Raw genomic sequence first — 19,477 nt, 5'->3', positions numbered from 1 at the left:
TCCTCTCCTTGCCGCAATCTAATACAGTATTTTCTTCTGTTTCCCATAATGCTGATATTGCACAACACATGTTTCTTCAAGACTGGTAGGTTCATGAAATATTATAAAACAAACAAACAAACAAAACTGTATTTTGTGCTTTAATATTTAAAAAAAAAAAAAAAAAGAGGCAACCAAAAAAACCACACACTGAAAGCTGGAGTCTTTCTCTAATCAGCCACTGCTGGATTTAGAATTCAGATTTATGGAAGAAGCAGTCTTTATACATATATTTAATACAATTGGATTCTTCAGACTTTGCACTGAATGGGACAAGGAAATGAAATCTTAATCTCTAGAGAAATGTGAAAATATAATCGACTGAAAAGGAGAAAAAAATGAATGTTGCTTTAAATTCCAACTTGACTAGGAACCTACTGTGGGTTTGCATGTATATTAACAAACTGATTATTTCCCTAATCCTACTGAGATTTTCCTTTTTGTGTGCTAAGTTTTGGTATGTTTTCCTCTGTTACTTTCACATTAGATGTTGAAAGGTGGATTCAAATATAATCACAAGAACTTGCAAGTGAATATTTCCAAATACATTTGAAAATAACTACATTTAAAATCTTCCATACTTCTTTAAAAAAAAAAAAAGCAAACATCAATCTTACTGAATAATTCAGTTAAAAGCAGATTTCTGTGGTTTTGTTTGGTGGTGGGAAGGGGAATCAACCCTTTATTCCCCCTTACAGGGTGTGATCTGGCAGCCAGTAAAATCAGTAGAAAAACTGGATTGTGGCTGCACATCTCAGGTGGTGGACAGGTTTTTGGCTGCTCTTGACAGAACTGTGTCAACATTCTGTGTCTAATTTGTTTATTCTCTCCCCTCTTTGCCTCCAAGACAAAGTGAGTTAGTTATAAGACATGGGGGAAGTGGGTTACCTGGGAGTTATGGGTTAAAACGCAGGCTGAGTAGCTCTGTCAGGATAGCTTCTCCTGAAATAAAAAAGGATCTGACGCATTTCTAACTTGTAATTTTCTTCTTTCTATGAGGGCACTATGTTTTTTTTAGGACTCATCCTCATACCGAAAACATATCAGTTTAACTAATTTCCATTTTCATCTAGATAATCCAATGCGTGTCTCACATGGCTGGATCAGAGCAGTTTAGGATGTTGCTGGTGCCTGAGTGAAAATTGACAGTGACTGGCTGCGTCTGTTTTCTTCCTTCATCTTCACCTGTGCTACTAGTTTGACCATACCCTTGCCATCATTTTGATCTAATCCTTGCTTATGTTGAACTAAGACTCTAAGTAACTGATCGTGTGTAGATAAATTGATACAGAAGTATTTTTTGCAATTTTCTTTTTTAGATAAGGACTTGACTTTGTGAATTTTACAGTTCTTGCTTAATCTGGTGTATTTGTACACATAGTAGTAGCATATTTTTAGCTGATTTTTGTTTGAAAAAGCTGTCATTGCACATCTTTTTTAGGTGTTAATCTACCTCTGTGAACATCTTAGGTGAACATTCCTGTCTGAAACTTCTTACCTCCTCCACCCCCAAATTTGGTGCAGCTCTGAGAAGGAACTGTGAGGCCAAGGATCCCCTCCTCATAAAAAATATGTTATTAAATCTTGCAATCCCAGCCTCCCAAAGAGGTGACAGTTCTGCTGGCTGAGATATTAGTGAGGCATACTGATAAGTCCTCAGAAGCAAATAACACAAGCTTGTTGACAGTCTTAGTGCTATGTCCTGTGGAGGTTTTCTCTTAGTAGAGATCTATTGCTATCGAGCTAATCCTATTGCTGTCCTCAATAACAATTTTCACACTACTGCCCATAAAATGATCTTTAAAACTGTTGTTCTGATGAGCTTAACATAATTACATAATATGTATATGAGATTATTGCAAGACTTTATTACCAGTCATTAGCTAAACAAATTACCCAACAAATTAATAATACATTCCTTAAAAGACTAGCCATGTGTAATTATATATAATTTAGAAAATGCTCAGAAGATGGTGCACTGTGTTTTTCTACAGTATCTTATCTGCATTGTTGGAATCAATTTAAATTATGGGCACTTGTGAGTTGCCAGTATGTAATTCTTCCTGGAGAAATAAAGTATCTTGTCATTGATGCTGTGGAAATATTTTTGTTAGAGATCATACAAAGCCTGTGAGAAATGCTGAAGTCAGACACTATAATCAGTTACAGGAATAAACTGGGAGAAGCTCTGTTTATTTTAATCAAGTCAGATGTAGACTTTGGTTCATGATCTGGATGCATAAGTATCTATCAACACAATGTTCTGATTTTGCAATCTTAATGAACAATCTACTCTTATATATGTAAATCTTCTAAGAAGGGGTGGGGATTTTTTACAGATTTCTGGCAAGTTTAATGAGTGTGTATTACGTGCTTCTATAAATACAAAATATTGGTTGCACACTTTAATGTGTGACTTCCTAGACTCTTTAGTTGAGATGCTAGACTAAATTTAGATAAAGTTATGAGGACAATGAACAAATATTAAACTTCAGAGAGCTATGTTTTTCAAAGCAAAAATGGTTCTTTTTCCACAAATGACATATTGCTTGGTTTTTAGTTGAGATGAAATAGCAGAGACTTTTCATTGGTAACTGCTTTGTGAGGTTTACATAGGAAGTCTAGTCATGGTAACAGGCTGCAAACAGATCCTTCAATTCTGAGGTTGTCTCTCTGCTGTCTGAGCGCAGAGGGCACTGAATATGACACTGTTGCACCACTCCATGCATTGTTACCTGGGCACCCTGCCCCACAGTTCAGTTCAGTTTTTTTCTGTGTCACCTATGTAACTTAAGTCTGGCTGTTGGATCAGTGCATGCTAGTTTCTATAAATAGATAATTTGTGAGCCAGCCTCTTTCTCCTTACAAATCTCACAGCTGTCTGTAATTCATTCATTTTTCTGACATTGAGAATTAATTTCCTTTGTCCCCTGATGTTGCATTATATGATGACTGATGAGAACCATTACAGTTATTTAAAAAACAAACAAAACGTGAATGCAATCCACTCTGCGCTCTCTAGAAGGAAGCATTCTTCTTTTCCATCTTAGCAATTACAAGTGTGATTCTTTGCTGTCCTGGGATTGAACCACTGCCATATCACAGAGCCAAGTGTTGGACAAAAGGCTCCAGGAGGAAGACACACCCCCCTTTCTGGAAGAACATACCGCCAGCTCCTCATCTTACTATGACAAATACCGTGAAAAGGAAATATAGGGAAGCATAGGACAGCTGAGAGCTGCTTAGATGAAATCTCCTGTGAAAGTCATCTTGCAAAACCTGCTCACATGGAACTAACCCTACTCAATCAGTGTGCTACAAGCAGCAATTGTGTGGGAGAGCTCTGAAGATGGAGGGTTTGTGTTTTCCTTATATGCCCACACCTGTGTTCAGAGTTTCCATGTTACCACTCCTATTGCTATCTGTTTTCAGTCTGTATAAGTTTCTCCTCCAAGGCTATGTTCCCCGAGGAGTAGCCGCACCTCGACAGCACCCCAATCCCACTACCAGCTGTGGGAGCATTAGTTGTCACCTTCGCTTCTGTTCATCTGGGTAGGGTTTTATTTGCAGTCTGGGCCACTAATGCATTGTGCCTCTTTCTTGTTATAAAGTCCTCCTGTTCTAGGTTTTATTCTTTTGTTGTGCTTCTCTGAGAAGTCTGTGCCTCTGACTTCTCTACAATTCCCTTTAAATAGTCAAAGGTGGTCATTAGATCACCTCTCGGCCTTCTCTTCTGCAGGCTGAACACATTCAGTTCCCCCAGCCTGTCCTCATATACTGTGTGCTTCAGCCCTCTGATCTTCACTGTGGTCCTCCACTGGGCACCGTCATTTTGTATACTTTGGGGAGCCCAAAGTTGAACACGGCACTTGGGTATGGTGTCACAAGTGCATAGTAGAGGAGAAGAATCCCTTCCCTGGACATACAGGTTCTGCTTTTGTTGATACAGCTCAGTGTGCATTGCCCTTTTTTCAAGGTTGTGATGATGATTAGGATACCCAGATCCTTTTCTGCCTATCTCAGAGCTCACAGTGTTGCTTGGGATTACTCTGTTCCAGATGTAGGACTTTGCATTTTCCTCTGTGGGACCTCATGACATCTTGTTTGCCCACTTCTTCCAGCAACCAGAAGAAAACAATCATGCTCATTTGAGCAAGAACGTGTAAATTTTGCTGCTATAGTTCTTATGAGTTACAATCTGTGAAGTTCTTTTCTGATGACTTACTTGTATATTCTAACCGGTGACCTTAATGCCCTTTATTTCAGGGTTAACAAGTTTCACTGTACTTAGAAATTAAAAAGTGTGTCTCATACAGCACCTAATTTTCTCCTTTTTGACAATTTTCATGTATATTCAATCATCTGAAGCAATTTAATCTACTGAAGTTTTGTGGAAACTACAGCTTCTTTCTCCTTGAACTACTTTTAGTGCTTATCCAAATTGAGCTATGCAAGAAAAATCTGGGCCAGTTCATTTACTGAGGTTGGTTACTCTTGTGTTTAATATTCTCTAATGATCCACTAGTGTATTCCTGAAAGCATGTTGCTATCAATAGATTATAGTACAGATACATAAGCTGCATAACAAAAGGAAAGTAGTTGTTGGAGAGGGATGACTATTAAGTAATATATTCATGAGTAGCTAGTCTCAATTTGGCTGTGTCCACAGATTATTTGGATCTTTTTAATTTAAGAATCTTGATGGACACAAAATGTAACTGAAATGAAAGTCTCCTAGAAATAATTGATGAGGTAATGTTCTCTTAGGAATAAGAATTAACTGTGCTTGGTCTTTAGCTTCTAACAGATGTGAATGAGCACAAATATTGCAGTGTTAAAAATGTTTTTGGCAGGGAGTGCTGTGGTAACACTTTGTGTGTAATGCTTTCAGGATTTTCAACTCTGGCAGTTGCAGCTTCCACTTATCTGGAAGATTTGCTTTTAACTCAACATCAAATGAACATGAATGAAGCTGGTCATTGATAAGTGACTAATCCATTATTCTGTAAATGCACGTGACATACCATCAAGTTCTGCCTAACATCTGAAATTGTCTGCTCAGCAAGGCATTTGATACTAGAAGGCAAAACTTGATTGGAAGTAATGCATTCAAAGAACATTTTGGTAAACACTTTTGTGAAATATAAATAAGACAAATTCAAGAATTCTTTTACTCTTTAAACTTAAATGGTATACCTCTGTTTTGATCAGCATGTTGGATCACTGTTGCTTTCCCATCTGGGAATAGTTAGACAAAACCAGCATGAAATCACTCTGCTACTTGTGGTTATTCGGGTTTCTTAAAAATCAAACCAAAGGGACAAAGCTCCTTCAGACTTTTTTTTTTTTTTTTCTCCAAATAAAGAAAAAATTAAGTTGCTTTCCCTCTGAGGTTGCAGGTAAAAATTAACTGTGTGAACTCTGACCAGACTAGGTCTTCAAATTCCATTATTTAGGAGGTTAATCCTATTTGCGTACTAATGTCCCTGAGCTGTTCAGATGAGCAAGGAGATATCTCTCTCTCTCTCAATATTTATATATTTATAAAAAAATATATAAAAACTATTTTCTCTTAGTCAACTATCACTTGGAAAGGAAGGGCAGGTAGATCCTCTGATATGAATCTCAAGGCAAAGGAAGTTCAGAAAGATCAACTGAGACACTTCACTGAAAGAAGACTAGCTAATTTTGTAATGAAATATCTATCATATAGAACAGAACTGATAAGTAGGACTATGCAGAACAAACTGTCCATGTATTAATAAAAATGAAACAAAAGAAAAATTGGAGGCTGTGTATAACTGCAATAATTGTACCTTTTTGTTAGAGACATTGAAGGCAACATGCTCCATTAAAATTTGGAGTTTCAGATCTGTATGAGACCTGATGATCAACATCTGACCTGTTTTAATGAAAAATATTATCTACTGATATCTTCATTAACTGACTTTGCTTTGTGTAGTGTAGGTATAAAAGTTTCTTTTGGAGACTTTTCCTCTTCAGACCTAGATCACTTCCAGTATATGTAATTATTGGCCCTCTGTCTTAATCTGTATGATAAAACAATGTGAGAATTGGTTATTTAAACAAAATAGAGGCCTGATGCATCTGAAAGAATGAAATACTATTCAAAGAGAGGAAGAGAAGGAAAGGAAAGGAAAATAAGAGTTGAAGGGAGAGGAAATAATAGCCCTAAGTCTTCCGTGGAATCCAGACTCTTCAAATGCTTTCTTATATGCAAAACTTGATTTCAGTAACTCTCCTGAATTTATGAAATTGCTGATATGAGTGAGCTAATATTCAGCATTATAAATATTTAATAAGTGTTTACTGATATGCTAACAGTGTTTACTTATACTGATATATATTATAAATATGTATTAACAATGTTTATGATTTAAAATGGCTCTTCGTATTTTTCTCTATTTTTCTGGATTGTACCCTCTGTCTTGTTCCTAGCATGTTAAAACTGAGATTCTGTCCCTCCTTCAGTCATCACTAACAATGAGGTCCTGTGATCCTTTCCTTATCTCAGAAATAGGAGTGGAAATGGTGGCAGTGGGTGAATTAACACTTTAACAAATGTAATAGCAGCATATCATTGTTCTTTTCTCCTCTTCCACCTTTCCAAATAGCAAGACAATGGAAAATTAATTAATTACTAATGGGTAGAAACATGAAGAATGCAAGGCATAATCAAACTCTTCCTTGCTATCTGAATATTTCAAATAGCTCATTATTCTCCATAGCATGGATATTCAGTGCAGCTTTTCATCCTTTGTTCCAGTTCCTTACATCAAGGCTAGAAAAGCAGAAAGAAGCCTTCGTTAAAAGTGTGGGGTTTTGCTTGTTGGTTTTGTTTTGTTTTCTCTTTTTATTTGTGTGGGGTTTTGTTTTGGTTTTGTTTTTGTTTGCTTGCTTTTGTTTGGTTGGGTTTTTTTCCCCCTTCCCTGACAAAGGGCTCATTTTCCTGGTAGAGTTAGAATGACAGACTCCTGGAAACCTTCCTCTTATGATTCATTTTAAGGTTTGCTTCTAGCCAGAGTTCTACCCAATTCACCCTGAAGTGGAGCTGAAGTGTGAATTAACCTTTATATTGTGGGTACATCTTCATTAGTGTTCATATGAGGACCGAAATTTTGAAGCTAACTTCCAGACATCCATGCTTTGGTTTGCTTTAGGGAATGGTCTACATTTCCTGAAAACTACATTTCTTCTGTATGAAATCATCTGGCATATGCATTTCAGAAGCACGCCTAATGCCTAAGGCTCAGACTAGAGCTAATCATGTATACCCTGAAACATATATATTCTAGACTTTCATTCTTCAGTGCCATCTGTTTTCCTCTGCAGATCCACTTCCGAATACACTGGACTATTTGCCAAACCAGACATAGTCCGTGTGGATGAGTGCATAGGAATTTAGTGTGAAACAGGATGCTCTGTGGTGAGAGAGGTACTGAGCAGCTACATTAAAACTACGTAACCAACAGGCACAAGAGCAGCGTGTTTGAGTAGCCATGGGAAGTCAAGGGCTGGAACAGTGGTTAAGCTGACTACAGCAGTTCTCTGGGTTGTGAATGCTTTTCTGGGTCTCCTAAACAGGATGTAAAAGCCTCATCCTCGGCAAATTGGAAATGCAATGAGAATGAGAAATAGTCAAGTGAATACATGTAAAAGAAAAATGACTAGTCATCAGTATTCAATTTGTTTAGGCAAATCCTATTGCTCTTACTAGAAGAAAACACGGTACTAATTTCTTGGTATCACAGAGAAGTGCAGAGTACAAGGAAGACTAAACTGTCAGAAGGTATCTGGGTGTTATTGACTGACTGTCTTATGGCAGTACTTGAAGAATCTCCTGCAAATACTCCAAAGGGTTTTTCTCATAAAATTGTGTGAGATGCAGCAATCTTCACTCATCTTGATTTTAGACTAGGGAACTGAAGTAAATTAATAAAACAGGGAGAAATAGGAATGTTACTGGTTTTGCTGATGTTTATTTACTCGGGTTACAATGTAGAAAACAGGTCTATCAAACATTTTCCCACGAGGCTGAGTCAGATGTCATATTACTAGGCATACTTCTGATATGGAAGGGATGGTGGGGTATATAAATAGTTGATTAAATTCAACAGCAACTCTGTTAGGTGATCTTTTATTTATATTGTATCAAATACATACATAGTGCTTTTACCGCATGCAATGACCATATCATCACTGTCTCAAGAGACCTACAAGCAGCTCCTTAAGAGTGAGCAAGATGGCTTTTTTGATTCCTTTTTTTTTTTTTTCCTGAAGCTTTTGCAAAACTATCTGTTATAAATGAACATTAATCCTGGAAGTGCTGATCATGGTGTTAAGGCACTGACTTTTTCCTCAGCTTTTTTCTTTTCTGTTCTTTTGTTTTATGAAGACAACTGCATTTGTATTGTGTTGTGGTTTAGCTTTCTGTAGAAATATTAATATCTGTATTAATATCCATATGTTATCCAAATTAACATCCTATATTATTGATTATTAATATATATCCATATATTAATTAATGCCCTGGGATAGGAATGTGAGGGGGAGGAAATTATTTGTTACTAATGAACACTTCAAAATAAATGTGCTTTAAGATCTTCGTGAAAACAGAACAATAATTATGTGGTTAGCTGCTGTGCACCAGAAACTGAGCATTGGTGAAAACAGATATGATCCAACTTGTTTACTATTTTCAGCTTCTTGTAGAGTTGCCAATATAAAGATAGTGATGAAACTGAGTAATAGCTGTTTAAAAAAAATCTCCATAAATAGTGATGTCCAGCTGTAAAGAATTCACTGAATAGAGTTCTTAGAAGAGTTTTTTGTTTGATTGTCCAAGGTATACAGAAGAGAGGAGTTTTTGTGGAAACTGCCATCTCCATTATTAATGTGTGAGAAGAGGATGCTAGTAGAGGATCTCATCAGAAGAGCAGAAGTCAAGTGAATGGTGATGATTGCTTATAGAAATTAATTTTGCACATCTAAAGTTAGGATATTTGGAATAGCAAGAATTGTATTGACGTATTCATAGAACACAGCTCAGGAAGACTGCATATCATCTGCTAATTCACCTTATTAATAAAAATATGAATCGTATTTGCCATTTTAAGTTCTGTTCTCTTTAAATACTTGTTGGTTATGAAAATGACTTCAGGATACAGCATAATTTCCCATGTAACTGTCACTTACCCTACTGTCTCATTTACAAAACAAACAAAATTTAAGCAACTAAAATGCTTAATTTTTATTGATTTGCATTGCATGCTAAATTCTTTTCTGTAGATAAAAGAAAAAAAGAACAGAGTGCATGTGACCATAGGGTCAATGATATTCCTTAATGCACTTCTGGCAGATAGTCACAGTTCAATGAGGCAAAGACAAGTGCCTTTGCAGGCTGGACTGAAATGCAAACTGTCAGTCATGGCTGGATTACTGAAATAGTTGTTACCTGTTTCATTTAATGATACATTTCAATATATTCTTTTTCTTTACCCTTAAATGGAGGGAACCAAGTCTCAGCAGTCTTCATTCCCCTGCCCTCCTGTTGTAAGTTAACCTGGTTGGGCAGCTAAGCACCACACAGATGCTCATTCACTCCCCCCACGCCCTCAGTGGGACAGGGGAAGAGGAAAGGAAGAGTAAAAGCAAGAAAACCCAGGAGTCGAGATTAAAAAAAAAAAAGTATAATAAGTGAAGTATAATTGGAAAAAGAGAGAAAGAAAACAAAACAAGTGATGAAAAGGCAATCACTCACCACCTGCCACGGGTAGACCAATGCCCAGCCAGTTGCCAAGCAAAAGATAGCTCACCTCCCTAACCCTGAGCATGACATTATACGGCATGGAATATCGCTGGTTATTTTGAGTCATCTGCCTGGTTGTGTTCCCTTACAACCTATCGTGCAGCCTCCAATCTATTCACTGCGGGGAGTGGGGGACAGACTAAAACAGAGAAGGTCTCGGTGCCATGCAAACACTGTTCAGCAATAACTAACCGTGTGTTATCAGTATTGTTTTGGTCATAAATCTAAAACAGCACCATACAAGCTGCTATGAAGAAAGTTAACCGTGTCCCAGCTAGGCCCAGTACACCCCTACAACACACACATTTCTCTCTATGAAATGGATTAAATCAGCAATCTTAGGAATCTTTTTCTTCAAAAACTGATGTAGTAATAGACAGAAATATTGGGGAAAGAGATGATTGATAAAAAAACTTAGCTAGCAGTAGAGAATTTCTTCCATGTTTTCCCTCTTCCTTTAAATAAGAGAGAAATCAGTTCAAATTTTATGGACTAAATTCTTTTGTGAGTTACAGAGGATTAATTCTGTGAGAGAGCACACGTTTGACAAGGATAATATCTGACAAGCAAATCTGACAAGGATAATGTTTGATAGATTCCAGCATCTAAACGTGTGCTTCATTGAGAAAGGTCTTGGTCATTTTCGGTCTACTACTCAGAAAAAATACTTTTTCTGCAGCCTCTAACTGGGATCTGACAGATAGATAAAGTGCTGATCACAGAGAGAAATAGAAAAGAGATAAAAGAGAATACAAAATACTGGAGAAGGGGGAGAACAGGGGGGTCATATCAGAGGTCTCTCTTTGTAGCATGGGAATATTATGCAAAGAATCACTTTTATCATTATTAAATGTTCCCTGCATAAATTCCTGACATGTTGATGAGAGAAAAGGTGCTAAACGCTGTACCAGGAAACATTCATTATGTGTAGATTTCCAAGTAAATCAATTATACAGTATTGTGGGTAATTTACAAATAGAAGTACGGGATGATTACATTATGACTTTGGTGTCTTAAAAGCTTCCTTTTTGTTAGGGTCATCATAAGCTTCATTATTTTGAGCTTTTACTCCTGAAGAGTAAGGAATATGTTTAATCTAACTGAAAAAGGACCGATCACCATTTGCTCCTTCTCCTTTCAGAGCTCCTTCCTTTGTTCACTGTTAACACATAAAAGTTCTCTTAAACTTCTGGCTTTCAGAATAACTCTTTCCAAAGAAATATTTCAGTAATATTTTGGAGTTCTGGAAAGGCCTGTCAGAATCAATAGGTAGGGGTTTTTTTAGTTTGACTGTCTTTCAGACACACTAGCGAACAGTTAGCACTTACTGGAATCTTCCAGAATAAACAATAAAGATTTGAATAACCTACTGGATGATGTCAGCATTAACTTTAACTTTAAATCCATCATCAAATTTGTCAAGATTTGTTGTTCTCTTTCTTCTCCCTTTGGAGAGCGGGAAGATGCTACTGTCACAGTTATGTGGACAAGCCACCATCGAGGGAGGGTGGGAGCTTCAGCTGTTGGGGTCTGCAAGGATTTGTAGCTCTGAAGCCCTCTTTTCCTGGGCTGGACTCTGATGGGCTCTCCTGCCTTGGGTCCTCCTGAGCCTGGCTGGCATGCTGCAGGAAACGGGACAGGCTTCCTGAAACCTTTCTGCTTTTAAGCCTCCTTTAAACACATCTTCTCTAGTAGATGCCCTGTTGTGCCAAGTAAACTCTGACCAGCATGGCTAAGTAATCAGAGCCTTGCCAGAGAAGCTGAGGTCCCGGGAAATTGAATAATACCCATTTTCCAGCCTGGCCATTTGGGGCAGACGTTATTTCCTTCTGCTTATGATATTCAGAAATGAGGGGCAGGGGATTACCAAATAATCTCAGAGCACTAAGGGTAAAGGAAAGAGAAGCAAATCAGAAGACAACCACTGAAAAAGTTTTCATTTGTCACTCTTTATGAATGACAGAGCAAAAGAAATGCTTGATAAATCCAATGTCTTGCATTTACTGTAAGGGTGTTTGCAGTTCCTTCTTTATATAGCTTGTTCCTCATTGATAAATATAGTATTCTTTGATTCAAATAGTAAATACTGTACCTTTTGTTCCACATGGCTACCCAAACAAGTTTTTTGTAGTATCACAACCTTTATTAATATCATTAAGGGCCAAAAATAAATTTTCCTTTCATTCCTCAATATTGTTTAAACTGTTCCGTAGTTCTTTCAAATGTATTTTCTGCCTCAATCTACTCCAGTGTTATAAATAATATAAACTTTTTCCTTTCTAAAAGGCTTTTCTTCTAAAGAGAACAATAAAATAAAATAATTTAAATCTTACAAACACCATAGAACTTATTCCACTCCTATATTGTTGTAAGAGTCAAGCCAAATAGCATCAGCCTATTCTAAATTCCAATAAAACCTAATCTACATAATACAAGTATTTCTCATGTGTACTTCATAAGTGCATAAACACTTTCATTGCCTAGGCTTATGCATGCTATTTTCTCTTTTAATAAATCAATCACATTTTTCTTCCCTATTTCAAGTTATTTCAAATATGTTTCATTTTTCTTTGTCACTGTAATTTCAGGTTGTGAAAAGTGAATTCCCTTGGACTACTTATATTCTATACTTTTAACTTTTTAATGAAATAAACATGCAGCAAGATGTCTAACTCAGCCAGTAAGTAATACAGATAATTGCATTGTCCTTTAAATGTGGTGTAGCTTTATTAATTCTTAACCAGTGAAATAATGTTGAAGTATTCTCCTTCATCTAAGGATATTAAAATGCATCTATCCCTTTTCTGGTATCCTTTGTAGATGTTTTTATAAATTGAAAATGGTCAGTGGCTTTTCCAAGAGGTTGAGATGACCAAAATTCAGAAATCGGATAGGATAGAGGGAAGTAAAAACATTAAAATGCTCAGCTTAGTATATTGTGCAAGGTGTCTATGAAGGTTATGCAAGAGAACTCATAATTAAGATTCCTAGCAAAGCTTTATAGGTAATATTTCCCTGTTAATTATAGTTAAAAAATGCTACACATCTCTTGTTTTGCCTTCATGGCAGCACATCATAAACACAACGAGCCAGTTAGATCCCCAGAGTGGTGAGAGATGACTGTTTATAAAAAGAAACCATGTTAAAAGACAAATTTATCATAAAGATGAGTTTCTTTTGCAGATGACTTTAAGACAAACTAAATAAACAATTCTGTTCAAATTGATATTATTTTGTGCTAGTCACTGACTGCTTTTTTTTTTTTAGATACTGTGGTCAAACATCTGTTTTATAGACCATTTAGAAAACAAGTTATTAGATAACTTTCTCTGATTAATGAAATGGCATACCCATTCAAGTTATGTTTAGAGATTTAGAAAAGAAATTTGCAACTCATTCTACCCTTAACTGTTATCTCATTTATGCCACTTGCCATTTTTAAGCAGAGGTTTTTGCTGGATGTATGATCTTAAAGTTCAGCAGCAACAGCTCTTTTCTCCTTCTAATTCTGCAGAACTATATTGCTGAGTTATAAATACTTTCCTCTAATACTGTCAGGAAATTAGGAGGGAAAATTAGATTTTTTTTTTCTTTATAGTGGTGAAATCATTTACTTCTCTTAAAACTTCATTATAAACAGAAGTTCCTTACAGGTAGAAAGGTAATTCTATGCTGTTAGCTACTGAATCAACTGATGTTTTTTATTGGCACTATAATATAATGAGAATCACTGTATCAGAGTTCACTAGTGAATGGTTCTGATGCAAAAAGTGTAAAATAGTACAAGGAGGGAACAAGCATCTTCTTTCCCTCCCTACACTTCAAATTATATTGGTCAGTATAATGTTGGGCAGTTTTATCTGCCACTCATTTTTGTAGATAAAGGAATATAATTTTGACTCTAAAGCTGTGGGTATTACTTTAATAGTTACTGGCCTAATGAACATTTCTGGATGAGAGCCTGAGAGTGAAAGGTTGTGTGATCTTGTTGACAGATTCAGGGGTCCGTACTGGGGCCAGTGCTGTTTAATACCTTCATTAATGACATAGACAGCGGAACTGAGTTCACCTTCAGTAAGTTTGCAGATGACACCAAGCTGAGTGAGGCAGTTGACATGCCTGAGGGATGGGATGCCATCCAGAGGGACCTGGACAAGCTGGAGAAATGGGCCTGTGTGAACCTCATGAGGTTAACAAGGACACGTGCAAGGTCCTGCACCTGGGTCGGGTCAATCCCTGGTGTCAATACAGACTGGGGGATGAATGGATTGAGTGCAGCCCTGAGGAGAAGGACTTGGGGGTACTGATAGACAAAAAGCTGGACATGAGCCAGCAATGTGCTCTCACAGCCCAGAAAGCTAACTGTATCCTGGGCTGCATCAAAAGAAGTGTGGCCAGCAGGTTGAGGAAGGTGATTCTGCCCTTCTGCTCTGCTCTTGTGAGACCCCACCTGGAGTACTGCATTCATCTCTGGAGTCCTCGGTACAGGAAGGACATGGACCTGTTGGAGCAGATCCAGAGGAGGGCCACGAAAATGATCAGAGGGATGGAACACCTCTGCTATGAAGAAAGGCTGAAAGAGCTGGGGTTGTTCAGCCTGGAGAAGAGAAGGCTGTGGGGAGACTTTATTGCGGCCTTTCAGTACTTAAAGGGGACCTATAAGAAAGATGGGGACAGACTTTTTAGCAGGGCCAATAGTGATAGGACAAGGGATAATGGTTTTAAACTAAAAGAGGGTAGATTCAGACTAGATATAAGGAAGAAATTTTTTACAATGAGGGTGGTGAAACAATAGAATGGGTTGCCCAGAGAGGTGGTAGATGCCCCATGCTTGGAAACTTTCAAGGCCAGGTTGGATGGGGCTCTGAGCAACCTGATCTAGTTGTAGATGTCCCTGCCAATTGCAGGGGGGGTGGACTAGATGACCTTTAAAGGTCCCTTCCATCCCAAGGCATTCTATGATTCTATGATTCAGTCCTGTGGTGGTGCATGTCCCACCCGACCACCCTCCCCGCCCCCTCCCCCCCCACCTTCCTGGACCGCCTTACAATCTCAGTAACTCCTTTCAAAGCTTGGCCTTTGTGTAATGAGTTTGGCAGTTAAGTGTCCCTTGACCATATCAGAAACTCTTACATGGCTAAGGTGGGAGCAGCACTGTCTGTATCAGGGAGCCAGCTGCCCCCTGACGATCTTGGGACATATTTTACATCTGTACCAGGAATAATCAGCTGCCTCCAACAGCCTTGGGGCATATATTATCTGGGCTGTAGCTCGGGATGGTCTGTACCAGTGTCACTGGAATATTTGAGAACTTTAGTAATTTCCAACCCAGACTGTGACAATAGGATGGAAATTTACTGATGCCTAAAGTCAATCATTTCACAACCCTATAAACAGTGGTGCCAAGTGAGACCCTTTGAGCTCTCCGAGTGGGATGCTTCTCAGAGCTGCTAACTTCTAAGTTTGCATACAGAGGCCTGATGACAGGACCTGGGCTGATCTCCAGCACCTTTCACTCCTCAAGACTCATCCTTCGTCCGTTGAGTTAATAATTTGGTGTGAGTATTTCACTGAACTCAAGGGGAATTTTTATTGGGTACCTTTACATATAGAGGCCTGACAACAGGACCTGGGCTGATCTCTGGCACCTTTCACTCCTTGAGACTCAACCTTTGCCTGTTGAGTTAATTATTTGATGTGAATATTTCCCTGAACTCAAGGGGAATTTTTTTTTTTATTAGGTACCTTTATATATGCATATTGTGAGTATTTCACTAAAGTCACAAAAAATTACTAGGCCTATTGTGTGTATTGATACAAATATTGTAGTAAATCCTATTTAATCACCTTGTAGATGCTAAATTAACCAATGATTAGTTATTGCTAAATTCTTGTGATTCTCTCTTAACTGTGACCAAACCTTAAACTGCTGTTAGACATATATATTCCTTAGACATAAAGAGTTGACCAAGTCAGAGACTAGGATTGGATCCAGCTGCACCTAGGCTCCTCTCTGAGAAGGAGTATAGAAAGAAAGGAGGTCCATTCTGAACCTCATGGCTCAATGGGAGGGCCTTTTTTTCGTCCTTGTGTTTTCTTCTAACTCAATTTCCTCTTTCTTTATATATATATATATATTCCATTCATTTAATAAGTAATAGAGTGAACCTTGCCATAGAACTTTGTTAAATCACATTTTTATAGATTTCTATTAAAGTCACTATTTACAAATATCTTTGACCGTGATTCTTTAAGTGGCTTAACCACTCGTCTGTGACAAGTCCCAACACAAGATGTGGAAGAAAGCAGGTTGACTGTAATATTGTTATCCTAATCTAAAATGACTACAAAAAAAAGTCTTTAAAATATCTCTAAATAATTATGGAACCACCTGTAAATTTCCTGTAGCTTTGACTGCTTCACTCTATGTTTCATGGTCCTTTTCTCTTTCCAGTCATACTTTCACATATTTTTCAAGAATGACTAAAAGCAGTTGTGCCCTATAGGGTAACCTTGCTTTACAGGCAGAGGTAAGTCATACCTTATTTTGCTAATACAGTTCTTTCCCAGTCCCCATTTCACCTGTGTGGGTTGGGTTATCTGTTATGGCAGAGGATATGTTGTGGTGTATTTAATACCTTTTAATATCTTTCAACTGAGCTCATTTTCAGTGATGTGTGAACATTTCTTCCTCATCCCAAATCTGCCCTTTGTTACCCTATGGAAAAATTTTATTTATTCCTTTATGGAAATACATCCAAGACCATCACAGGGTTTTGACTGAGAAAATTAAATGAAGCATATCCGCTCAATATTCTTGCCAAACTTATTTCTTAGACTGAATTTCTAATTTGGGTGGTGAGCTCTGTGGTTTCCTGGAGAGGCTGTGAGCTGTCTGTCCTTGGATATTTTCAAGGACTGATTAAAGAAGACTGTGAGAAACCTGGTCTAGATATGAAGTTAACCCTGCTTTGACTAGATGACTAGGTGGTTGGACTAGATGAGCTCCAGTTGTCTTTTACAGCCTAAATTATTGTTTGATTCTAGGTAGATGAAGATTCTTTAGATCACAAAAGGGGAAATCTATATACAAACAAAAACAATGGAAGTCAATCTGTGAAGTAAGTTCTTTTGGGTAGTGTTTTCTACCTACCATTGAAGTGTCTGACCAGAAGCATGTATAGCTTTTTAAATATCTATAATTTGTTGTTAATATAGGCAAACCTTTTAACAGTTCTATTTTAAAAGAACCCTACAGTTGCTACAAGCTAACAGATTTCTGGAACTTAAGTTGAGACATTGGGTCATCTGTGAAGTGGCATGAGGATCAATAGAAGTTTTGAGGAACATGGAAATTACATCTAGGTCAGTGGATTAGAAGTCATCCTTCCTGTGTGATTGTGACTTATTCACTACAGTGAATAAGGAGTGCGGTAACCATTGAAAAGCCAGGCATGCTCCTTTGATATGGCGTTTGAAGCATAAAACAGAGTTTAGAGTCTCTTGTGATATTACTTGGTAAAAGTACAAATGTTATCAATACAAGATGCTGGGGAAGGGTTTTGCAGGTTTGACTAGATAAGGAAAACAAGCACCTTGCAATTTCCTGGACATCAGCACTACCGTAGAGACAATTGAGAATGTCAGTTAGGATTCAATCCGAAGCCAAAACTGCCATTACAAGCACTGAAACATGCTAACAGGTCATTAGGGAGGCAGTATTTTTGCTGATGACCACAGGAGCGGACCTGACACGGTAAAGGCTGCTGCAGATCACAGCCACAGTTTCAGCTGTCTGTTGGCCTCATTTTGAGAAGTCTGATGTGATTCCATTTGGTGTGTTTACTAGTGTGCCTTACACTTTTTAAAAGTTATCAACTGCTTCCAAAGGCAAAAGCCAGTTAACATCAATGTTTGTAGGCATTAACTAGGCTATTGAAATCTGTGAATTGTCTGGTAAATGTCTTCCAAATTTGCTAATAATCACAAGGTGTCTCTGCATTACTGAGGAAACTGTTAGGCAAAGATGCGTTATGTACATGGTTATCCTAACACAACACAACATCAGATGCACCAAGAAGCTGGTGACTGATTATATTGTCTCCCAGAAAGAAACTATAGTGTGGTTACAATGAGACAGGGCTCAGAACATCACTTTTACAGTTGCTTTCAAGTTGGGGCTTACTGTCAAGTCAAAACATATTGTGCTATAACTTTATTTCGTTATAAACTGTGCAGCTTGTCCATGGACTTTAGAAAGAAACCATAAATGAATAGGACTTTAATGAATGCACCATTCTACTGAGCTCAGGATTCCTTTGGCTCATGCTAATGGAACCCAACAGTATAATTTAATTATCTGTTGCAAGAAAGCCACAAACATAGAAAACGGACTTTTATTCAGAGCAGTCACGCAGTTCTAAGACAAGACAATTGAACGAGAATGTAAGATCTTCAGCCAGAGGAAACAGAAAACATAAAAAACATTGGCTTAATCATTCACCTAACAATTGCCAGTCAGACTAATAAGAATCCAGGAAAAACTCTACAAGAACTTTCAAATATTGATGTATTTGTAGTTCAGTTCAGTACTGTCTCCTATGAATATTGTAGCTACTGAGATGAGATAAGCATGTATGATAGCAACTAATACAGGTAAAAGTGATCGAACCATAGTACTGAGGTAAGTGAGAATATAAATTCATAGAAATTCTATCAACGATCTGTCAGAGTCTTTCTGGAGTGGAATGTGTTTTATACCATAAACTGACTAAACTTGACCATGTGTTTTGGAGACCTAGTGAGTGACACACATATGAGAGGGAAATACAGACCAAATAGAAGAGAGGTCATGAAAAATACCTGATGTTTCAGACAGTCATTTGATTGAAACGTTTTACCTATATCTAATATAGAAGCATCACAGTTGGAGTTCTGGAAGTAGATAAATAGGCAGATAAAGCAGCATTACAGGCAAACCTGGGTTATTTTCTCGTATGTTGTTTATGTAGCTTTTCTAGAAAGAACAATTCAGTTATCACATTTTCATCTGGGCACTGGGACTTTATACCTTGGGTGGCTAAATCAATAACTAGAATCACTGAAGCTCTGGTCAGTGTGGGACAGTGGGGAAGAAAAAGGAAGGAATATACAAGATATTAATGAACAGGAAGGTATGTAGAACGGGGAATTGCTACTATCACAGCTATGGAGGAATAACATCAACATTTAGAAGCTGGCTCCCTTGTGCCAGCTTTTGGAAGAGTGCATCAGTAGTGGATTTAAAAAAATAATGGTGCATGTCACAGTGGTACCATATTGTGTGTAATTTTGTCACTTTAAATAAATGTGACAAAAGTGGTGTATGATAAATAGATGGATTCCCAGGTGAATCTGCTTTAGCACGATTATATCTGGGGGTTTGGTGAACTCTCCTTCTCAAATGTGTTTGTTAAGAGAGAACAGAATATTTGAAGGAATAAAGATAAGTATTGCCTTGACTCTTTATCCCTGTTCAGTGTTCTGGTATAAAAGGAAAATCTATCAATTCAGTTAGGAGAGTGACAGTCCTGTACATAAGTCTATAAACCAGTAGACCAGAGGAACGAC

Source organism: Nipponia nippon, unplaced genomic scaffold, assembly GCF_047370975.1.
Source record: "Nipponia nippon isolate SJK-2023a ecotype South Korea unplaced genomic scaffold, ASM4737097v1 scaffold_1, whole genome shotgun sequence".
Taxonomy (NCBI): domain Eukaryota; kingdom Metazoa; phylum Chordata; class Aves; order Pelecaniformes; family Threskiornithidae; genus Nipponia; species Nipponia nippon.
This window is presented reverse-complemented; position numbering follows the sequence as displayed.